The sequence below is a fragment of the Bombina bombina genome, chromosome 2, assembly GCF_027579735.1.
Source record: "Bombina bombina isolate aBomBom1 chromosome 2, aBomBom1.pri, whole genome shotgun sequence".
Lineage (NCBI taxonomy): Eukaryota > Metazoa > Chordata > Amphibia > Anura > Bombinatoridae > Bombina > Bombina bombina.
This window is the reverse complement of record NC_069500.1, coordinates 1,223,400,900-1,223,411,081: the sequence shown is the minus strand read 5'-3', so window position 1 is coordinate 1,223,411,081 and position 10,182 is coordinate 1,223,400,900.

The following is a 10,182-nucleotide window of genomic DNA, read 5'->3' as shown; positions in this document are numbered from 1 at the left end:
AATTGGCAAGAGTCCATGAGCTAGTGACGTATGAGATAGCAATACCCAAGATGTGGATCTCCACTCAAGAGTCACTAGAGAGGGAGGGAATAAAATAAAAACAGCCATTTTCCGCTGAAAAAAGTAATCCACAACCCAAAAAAATAAGTTTATTTTCATAATTGAAAGAAAAAAACTTAAATCAAAAGCAGAAGAATCAAACTGAAACAGCTGCCTGAAGAACTTTTCTACCAAAAACTGCTTCCGAAGAAGCAAATACATCAAAACGGTAGAACTTAGTAAATGTATGCAAAGAGGACCAAGTTGCCGCTTTGCAAATCTGATCAACTGAAACTTCATTCTTAAAAGCCCACGAAGTGGAGACTGATCTAGTAGAATGAGCTGTAATTCTCTGAGGCGGGGCCTGACCCGACTCCAAATAAGCTTGATGAATCAAAAGTTTCAACCAAGAAGCCAAGGAAATAGCAGAAGCCTTCTGACCTTTCCTGAGACCAGAAAATAAAACAAATAGACTGGAAGTCTTCCTGAAATCTTTAGTAACTTCCACATAATATTTCAAAGCTCTTACCACATCCAAAGAATATAAGGATCTTTCCAAAGAATTCTTAGGATTAGGAAACAAGGAAGGGACAACAATTTCTCTATTAATGTTGTTAGAATTCACAACCTTAGATAAAAATTGAAAAGAAGTCTGCAAAACTGCCTTATCCTAATGAAAAATCAGAAAAGGAGACTCACAAGAAAGAGCAGATAGCTCAGAAACTCTTCTAGCAGAAGAGATGGCCAAAAGGAACAACACTTTCCAAGAAAGTAGTTTAATGTCCAAAGAATGCATAGGTTCAAACGGAGGAGCCTGTAAAGCCTTCAGAACCAAATTAAGACTCCAAGGAGGAGAAATTGATTTAATGACAGGCTTAATATGAACTAAAGCCTGTACAAAACAGTGTATATCAGGAAGTATAGCAATCTTTCTGTGAAATAAAACAGAAAGAGTGGAGATTTGTCCTTTCAAGGAACTTGCAGACAAACCCTTATCCAAACCATCCTGAAGAAACTGAAAAATTCTAGAAATTCTAAAAGAATGCCAGGAGAATTTATGAGAAGAACACCATGAAATGTAAGTCTTCCAAACCCTATAATAAATCTTTCTAGAGACAGATTTACGAGCTTGTAACATAGTATTAATCACAGAGTCAGAGAAACCTCTATGACTTAGTACTAAGCGTTCAATTTCCATACCTTCAAATTTAATGATTTGAGATCCTGATGGAAAAACGGACCTTGAGATAGTAGGTCTGGCCATAACGGAAGTGGCCAAGGCGGGCAACTGGACATCCGAACCAAATCCGCATACCAAAACCTGTGTGGCCATGCTGGAGCCACCAGCAACACAAATGATTGTTCCATGATGATTTTGGAGATCACTCTTGGAAGGAGAACTAGAGGCGGGAAGACGTAAGCAGGATGATAACACCAAGGAAGTGTCAGCGCATCCAGTGCTTCCGCCTGAACATCCCTGGACCTGGACAGGTATCTGGGAAGTTTCCATGAGATCTATCTCTGGAAGACCCCACATCTGAACAATCTGAGAAAATACATCTGGATGGAGAGACCACTCCCCTGGATGTAAAGTCTGACGGCTGAGATAATCCGACTCCCAATTGTCTACACCTGGGATATGCACCGCAGAGACTAGACAGGAGCTGGATTCCGCCCAAGCAAGTATCATAGCTTGTGGACTGTGAGTCCCACCCTGATGATTGACATATGCCACTGTTGTGATATTGTCTGTCTGAAAACAAATGAATGGTTCTCTCTTTAACAGAGGCCAAAACTGAAGAGCTCTGAGAATTGCACGGAGTTCTAAAATATTTATTGGTAATCTCGCCTCTTGAGATTTCCAAACCCCTTGTGCTGTCAGAGATCCCCAAACAGCTCCCCAACCTGAAAGACTCGCATCTGTTGTGATCACAGTCCAGGTTGGCCGAACAAAAGAAGAACTAAACGATGGTGATCTATCCACCACATCAGATAGTGTCGTACTTTGGGATTTAAGGATATTAATTGTGATATATTTGTATAATCCCTGCACCATTGGTTGAGCATACAAAGCTGTAGAGGTCTCATGTGAAAACGAGCAAAGGGGATTGCTTCCGATGCTGCAGTAATGAGACCTAAAACTTCCATGCACATAGCCACTGAAGGGAATGTTTGAGACTCTTGTCTGTTAGAGACAGAGTCATGGACACTGAATCTATCTGGAAATCTAAAAAGGTGACCCTTTTCTGAGGAATCAATAAACTTTTTGGTAAATTGATCCTCCAACCATGTTTCCGAAGAAACAACACTAGTTGATTTGTGTGACATTCTGCAGTACGTAAAGACTGAGCTAGTACCAAGATATCGTCCGAATAAGGAAACACCGCAATACCCTGTTCTCTGATTACAGAGAGTAGGGCACCCAGAACCTTTGAAAAGATTCTTGGAGCTGTTGCTAGGCCAAATCGAAGAGCAACAAATTGGTAATGCTTGTTTAGAAAAGAGAATCTCAGAAACTGATAATGTTCTGGATGAATCGGAATATGAAGGTATGCATCCTGCAAATCTATTGTGGACATATAATGTCCTTGCTGAACAAAAGGCAGAATAGTCCTTATAGTCACCATCTTGAAAGTTGGTACTCTTACATAACGATTGAAAATTTTCAGATCCAGAACTGGCCTGAATAAATTTTCCTTTTTTTGGGACAATGATTAGATTTGAATAAAAAAAAAAAAACCTTGTTCCTGAAAAGGAACTGGCATGATTACCCCTGAAGACTCCAGGTCTGAAACACACTTCAGGAAAGCCTGAGCTTTTACTGGATTTGCTGGGATACATGAGAGAAAAAATCTTCTCACAGGAGGTCTTACTCTGAATCCTATTCGATACCCTTGAGAGACAATGCTCTGAATCCATTGATTTTGGACAGATTTTATCCAAATATCCTTGAAAAACCTTAATCTGCCCCCTACCAGCTGAGCTGGAATGAGGGCCGCAACTTCATGCGGACTTAGGGGCTGACTTTGGTTTCCTAAATGGCTTGGATTTATTCCAATTGGAGGAAGGCTTCCAATTGGAAGCAGATTCCTTGGGGGGAGGATTGAGTTTTTGTTCCTTATTCTGACGAAAGGAACGAAAACGGTTAGAAGCCTTAGATTTACCCTTATGTTTTTTATCCTGAGGCAGAAAAACTCCCTTTCCCTCAGTGACAGTTGAAATAATAGAATCCAACTGAGAACCAAATAAATTATTACCTTGGAAAGAAAGAGATAATACTCTAGATTTCAATGTCATATCAGCATTCCAAGATTTAAGCCACAAAGCTCTTCTAGCTAATATTGCTAAAGACATGGATCTAACATCAATTTTGATAATACAAAAAATGACATCACAAATAAAATGATTAGCATATTGCAGTAAGCGAATAATGCTAAATAAGTCAGAATCCAATTCCTGTTGCGCTAAATTCTCCAACCAGAAAGTTGATGCAGCCGCAACATCAGCCGAAGAAATTGCAGGTCTGAGAAGATGACCTGAATATAAATAGGCCTTCCTTAGATAAGATTCAAGCTTCCTATCTAAAGGATCCTTAAAGGAAGTACTATCTTCCATAGGAATAGTGGTACGTTTAGCAAGAGTAGAAATAGCCCCATCAACTTTGGGAATTTTCCCCCAAAACTCTATAGATTTTGCTGGTAAAGGATACAATTTTTTAAACCTTGAAGAAGGAATAAAAGAAGTACCTGGCTTATTCCATTCCTTAGAAATCATATCAGAAATAGCCTCAGGAATAGGAAAAAAACCTGGAGAAACCACAGGAGGTTTAAAAACAGCATTTAAACGTATATTAGACTGAACGTCAAGAGGACTGGTTACCTCAATATCCAAAGTAATTAACACTTCTTTTAATAAAGAACGCATATACTCTATTTTAAATAAATAAGTAGATTTGTCAGTGTCAATGTTTGAGGAAGGATCTTCTGTATCAGATAGATCCTCATCAGAAGAGGATAAATTATTATGTTGTTGGTCATTTGAAATTTCATCAACTAAATGAGAAGTTTTAAAAGACCTTTAACGTTTATTAGAAGGTGGAAATGCAGACAAAGCCTTCAGGATAGAATCAGAAACAAATTCTTTAAAATTTACAGGTATATCATGCACATTAGAAGTTGAAGGAACTGCAACTGGCAATGTACTATTACTGATGGATACACTATCTGCATGTAAAAGTTTATCATCACAACTATTACAAATGACATTCAGCAAAATAATTTCTACAATTTTACAACAAATGCACTTAGCTTTGGTAGAACCGATGTCAGGCAGCAATGTTCCAGCAGAAACTTCTGAGGCAGGATCAGATTGAGACATCTTGCAAAATGTAAGAGAAAAAACAACATATAAAGCAAAATTATGTATTTCCTTATATGACAGTTTTAGGAATGGGAAAAAATGCAAATAGCATAGCCCTCTGATAGAGAAAAAAGGCAAGAGGCAAACATCAATGGGGTATTGAAACAGTGAAAAAGTTTGGCGCCAAGTATGACGCACAACGTAACTAAAACTTTTTTGCCGCCAAAAATAACCGGAAATGACACACTCGCGTCACTAATGACGCAACCGTGTGAAAGGTCTCGGCGTCAAGTATGACGCCGGAAATGACGAAGTTGCGTAATAGACGTATCTTTCCACGCCAAAAATATTCTAGTGCTAAGAATGACGCAATAAAGTTTAGCATTTTACGCACCCGCGGGCCTAATACCGCCCGCAATTTGCAAGAAATAGTCAATTGAAAAAAAGACTAAACCCCAGGTAAGAAATACATTTCTTAAAAAAATGTTTACATTCCCCAAATATGAAACTGACAGTCTGCAGAAGGAAATACACTAACCTGACTCATGGCAAATATAAGTACAATACATATATTTAGAACTTTATATAAATGCATAAAGTGCCAAACTATAGCTGAGGTGTCTTAAGTAATAAAAAACATACTCACCAAAAGACACCCATCCACATATAGCAGATAGCCAAACCAGTACTGAAACAGTTATCAGTAGAGGTAATGGTAAATTGAGAGTATATCGTCGATCTGAAAAGGGAGGTAGGAGATGAATCTCTACGACCGATAACAGAGAACCTATGAAATAGACCCCCGTTAGGGAAATCATCGTATTCAATAAGTGATACTCCCTTCACGTCCCTCTGACATTCGCTGTACTCTGAGAGGAATCGGGCTTCAACAATGCTGAGAAGCGCATATCAACGTAGAAATCTTAGCACAAACTTACTTCACCACCTCCATAGGAGGCAAAGTTTGTAAAACTGAATTGTGGGTGTGGTGAGGGGTGTATTTATAGGCATTTTGAGGTTTGGGAAACTTTGCCCCTCCTGGTAGGATTGTATATCCCATACGTCACTAGCTCATGGACTCTTGCCAATTACATGAAAGAAATGTGTTTATAAATACAGTTGGGCATTCAGTGATTTAAATTAAAATGATATGTCAGAAATGTCTTAAAGGGACATTAAACACTAAATGTATTTTATAAACATAGTACTGAGGTGATTCCCTGCTATGGGTGCCATCATGCTGAATTCTGGCTTTCATCGCATTCCAGTACTGATGTGTCTGCACATCTCTCCTAAGATAACTACAGTGAAACCTAAGTTCTAAATGTCAGCACTCATATTTAGAAGGAGGTGCATGAAAGGTATTTAGGGATAGATTACTATTTAGCGATCCTACGTTAACTTCGCCAGAAGTAAACATTTTACACTCATATTAAAAGTAAAAAGTTTGTGAGTGAGCAAAAACTTGACGCACGCAAAGAGCTGGACTTTGGATAATGCAACAGCGTTAAAATATTCTTAAATAAATATTTCTAAATATATCTGATAAAGTTTTGGTAACAAATATTTTTTTCAAGTTATTTTTAGCTTCAGGACTAAAATCATTCATTTCCCCCTTAGTGACAAATACAGGGCAAATTTCCCTCTGGAAAGTGTATGGTTGTAGCTTATATGTATGCAAAATCTGAGGTATACAATTCTCACATATTTGAGTGACCTGGCATACTGGAACATATTTGCAAAACAAACATATATGTAGACAGAGAGCTATCAGAAACTGACTCCTCTATAGAGATATCAGTGGGGACCAAGACATTTTGTTCCAGTTTTGCTTATAATAAAGTATGCAATGACACTGTATATAAGGATTGGTACAGACAATAACTGGTAGAGAGCCCTCAACACTATGTATTTGCTACCTCAGACACCTAAATTATCTCTCTGTATAGTAACCGCTACAGCCCCAATATATATTATTTAGCCCTCAAGTACACCATGGCAGCCCCTGTATGGGTACTCATCCCCTTACAGGAGCAGACAATGAAATTAAATATGGAATCTAGGCCAAACTGCAAAGTCATGATTTCTAGCTGTAGAAACTCCAACTGAGGAGCCAAAGCAGGGGAACAGTGAGGGGGCGGTGCTACCGGTTGAAAATATGGTGCTGCAGGGAATAAAAAATATCACTTTTGGGCCTTTTAGTAAAATAATAGAGCACCAAGCATAAAACATCTCATAAATTAATAAAAAAAAAAACTGTTCCCCTACCTTTACTGGAGCCTCCTCTACTGAACCGCTCACTGCAATAAGCAGATGGCAGTTTTCATAAAAGGCCATACACCTAATTATAAAAAGCACTCACAAGTATCCCCAGAGTCGGCAGAGGGCTGTAAAGGGTGACAGGCTTCCCTGACTATGTCCCTAAGCATGATAGGACAGTTAGGGATGTGAGAAAGAGAAAAAAACATAAATTATGCTTACCTGATAATTTCATTTCCATCGAGGGGAGGAGAGTCCATGGCTTCATTCAATACTGTTAGGAATTAAGAACCTGCCCACCAGGAGGAGGCAAAGACACCCCATTCAAAGGCTTAAATCCCTCCCCCACTTCCCTCACCCCCCAGTCATTCTGCTGAGGGAACAAGGAACAGTAGGAGAAATATCAGGGTATAAATGGTGCCAAAAGATAAATTAAATTTCGGTCTGCCTATCGGAGATACGGGCGGGAGCCGTGAACTCTCCTCCCCTCGATGGAAACAAAATTATCATATTAAGCATAATTTATGTTTTCCATCTAAAGGGGAGGAGAGTCTACGGCTTTATTCATTACTGTTGGGAACATATTCCCAAGCTCTAGAAAACACCGACTAAAACGGGAGGGTAAAAAGGCGGACCCTAATCTGAGGGCACCACAGCCTGCAAAACCTTTCTCCCAAAAACAGCTTCCGCAGAAGCAAAAACGTCAAATTTGTAAAACTTTGTAATATTGTGTAAGGAGGACCAGGTAGCCGCCTTACAAATTTGCTCCATAGAGATCTCATTCTTGAAGGCCCAAGACGAAGCCACAGCTCTAGTTGAATGAGCCATGATCCTCTGAGGAGGCTTATGTCCCACTGTCTCATAGGCCAAGCGAATCAAGCTCCTCAACCAAAAGGACAAAGAAGTAGAAGAGGCTTTCTACCCCTTGCGCTTCCCTGAATATACTACAAAAAGAGATGTAGACTGTCTGAAATCCTTCGTAGCCTGAAGACTTTAGCCACAGAGCCTTGCAAGCTAAAACGGAAAAACCTGACACCTTAGCGTTCAGGCGAATAATTTGCATATTGGCATCACATATGAAAGAATTGGCGATCTTCAGCGCCTTAATCTTATCCTGTATCTCGTCGATGGAAGTTTCCCCCTCGACCATTTCACACAGGGATTCACAACAAAATGTTGCAGTGTCGGCGACTGCGGCCACGGACGCTGCCGGCTGAAAAACAAACCAAAGAATCGGAGTGGGCCTCGTCATCGTATAATGCCTCAGATATTTCCACAGGCGTACGGCTCAGTAGTACTAGACATCCGTTTGCTTTTAGATGTCGTAACTTTATTAAGGCATGTGGAACATAGTTGAGCAGGCTGATCTACTAGAACCTCCTCACAATAAACACAGGAATGAGACTTTGTTAAAGAGGGAGTACCCTCTAACGCGTCAGAGTCCTCCATAGTTTGCACCTTTATTATGGACTAGATTAACCTAATAAACAGGCACCTTTATACCTCCAATGGCCGTGGCACTCACCACCTCCTATGACCCGGACTACAGAAACCGCTTTGTCTCATGCGCCATTGATAGAAAAGAAAGACTCTCCCTGCATCTCCGGACTCTAACTTTCGCCCAGGCTCTCACTGAGAGGCTGACAGGACTACTTAAAACTCCAGTCCCAATGCAAAGAGTACTACCCTCCATAAGAGACTACTGCCATTCTCCTGTGACGAAAGGCAAAGAATGACTGGGTGATGAGGGAAGTGGGGGAGGTATTTAAGCCTTTGGCTGGGGTGTCTTTGCCTCCTCCTGGTGGCCAGGTTCTTAATTCCCAACAGTAATGAATAAAGCCGTGGACTCGCCTCCCCTTTAGATGGAAATATGTGTCATGAGGAGAGCATGTTAAGTCCCCTGACTATGATGTACCTGTGTCAGAGTACCTACAAATAGCCTCTGGGCTGTGTGTGTGCTGTATAAAAGGCACTGACTTATGCAGCACTCCTCCACTGGCTTACCAGGCATGTCAATCCATGTCAATGCAGCAGGATCCAGTAGAGAGCCTATCCAGTTCTGGTATGAAGTACTGCAGAGAATTGCAGAAAGAAATACCTGTGTCCCTCGGGGGGAGTCTAGGGACAAGTCCCCATGATGTCTGTGGGTAGTTATGGCTGAAGTCTCGTTAGAGAATTGCTGTCCCTGTATCATTCAGCTGCTGTGAAGAGTCTTTTCTGTCTTCTTTGTAAATGATACTCCCTAGGGACTCTGGCTCTCACATATGTCTGAGCTCCCAATTTGTAATCCATAAGCTGGAAACATCTCTATTCTCAACTAACTCCTACGAGGCCAAGAACAAAACTATGAGAGATGGAAGGTTGGAGGGATTTTAAGCTCTGATATGGGTTCTTGACCTCCTCCAAGTGGGGTAAATATATCCCATATGTTATGGAGGACTTTGGACCATCATCATTTTATTAAAGAAATATAAATTTATTTAAATATATGTAATATGTGGCATTAAAGATAGAGTATGAATAAACGTTTTATGAAGAAATTCAGTATTTGAATGATCTATTAATTTAGGTTTTAATCTTAATTGGAAACCAGTTTCTCATCTTTTTGAATGGATAATTGGAAACTGGAAAGAGGAGCTATGTAACTTTAGATACTTATTTTTTATCGTGGTGTGATCAGCAACATTTACCTCTCTTGAAACAGACAGGTTTTCCGTTGAAATGAGATTGAAAAGGTTAATTTTAGTTTGTAAATATAGCTGTCATCTTTTAACTAACTATAGGATTATTTTCCAATACATTTTTTGAGGATATATCTTTAAGGGAAGGGGAGGACCAAATAGAGGAGTTGGACTTTTGTAACTATTGATGTGACTGAAGTGTTTCGTTCTTTTTATACATTTTTTTTAATACATTATGGGCCAGATTACAAGACGAGCACTATTTAACGCTCTTGCTCGAGCGTTAATTGCGCTAGAAGTAAGCTTTATGTCGGGTTGCGCTTGTATTATGAGTTGAAAGTAAAGTGTTTTCACTCATGCTCTCACCCGACGAGCACAAAATGCCAAACTTAGAATATCACTTGTGCTTTCACGTATTACCACATAGAAATCAATGGAGAGAAGAAAAAAAACTAACACCCCACTCTTTCACAAACCCGATTGCATAGTCTCATGTGCGCAAACCTGACCTGAAAATATGAATATTTCACATTCCAATGTTCTTCACATAAAATAATATGCTCTATTTATTAATAAATATTGCTACATATATCTGATGTTTTTTTAGTACCATATATATCTATACATGATTATATATATAGGTATATATATATATATATATATATATATAATATATAGGGAAAATAACTCATGGTGTAACCTATTTACAAATCTAGACAAGTCAGAAGACTTCCTTTTCCCACAGAAACTCTCTGAATACATTGTTTCCAATGCAGCAAAGGACACTGGGTAAGATATGCAAATGAGGTTCACAATGATTCACATTTTTACTTTTAGCCTGCTT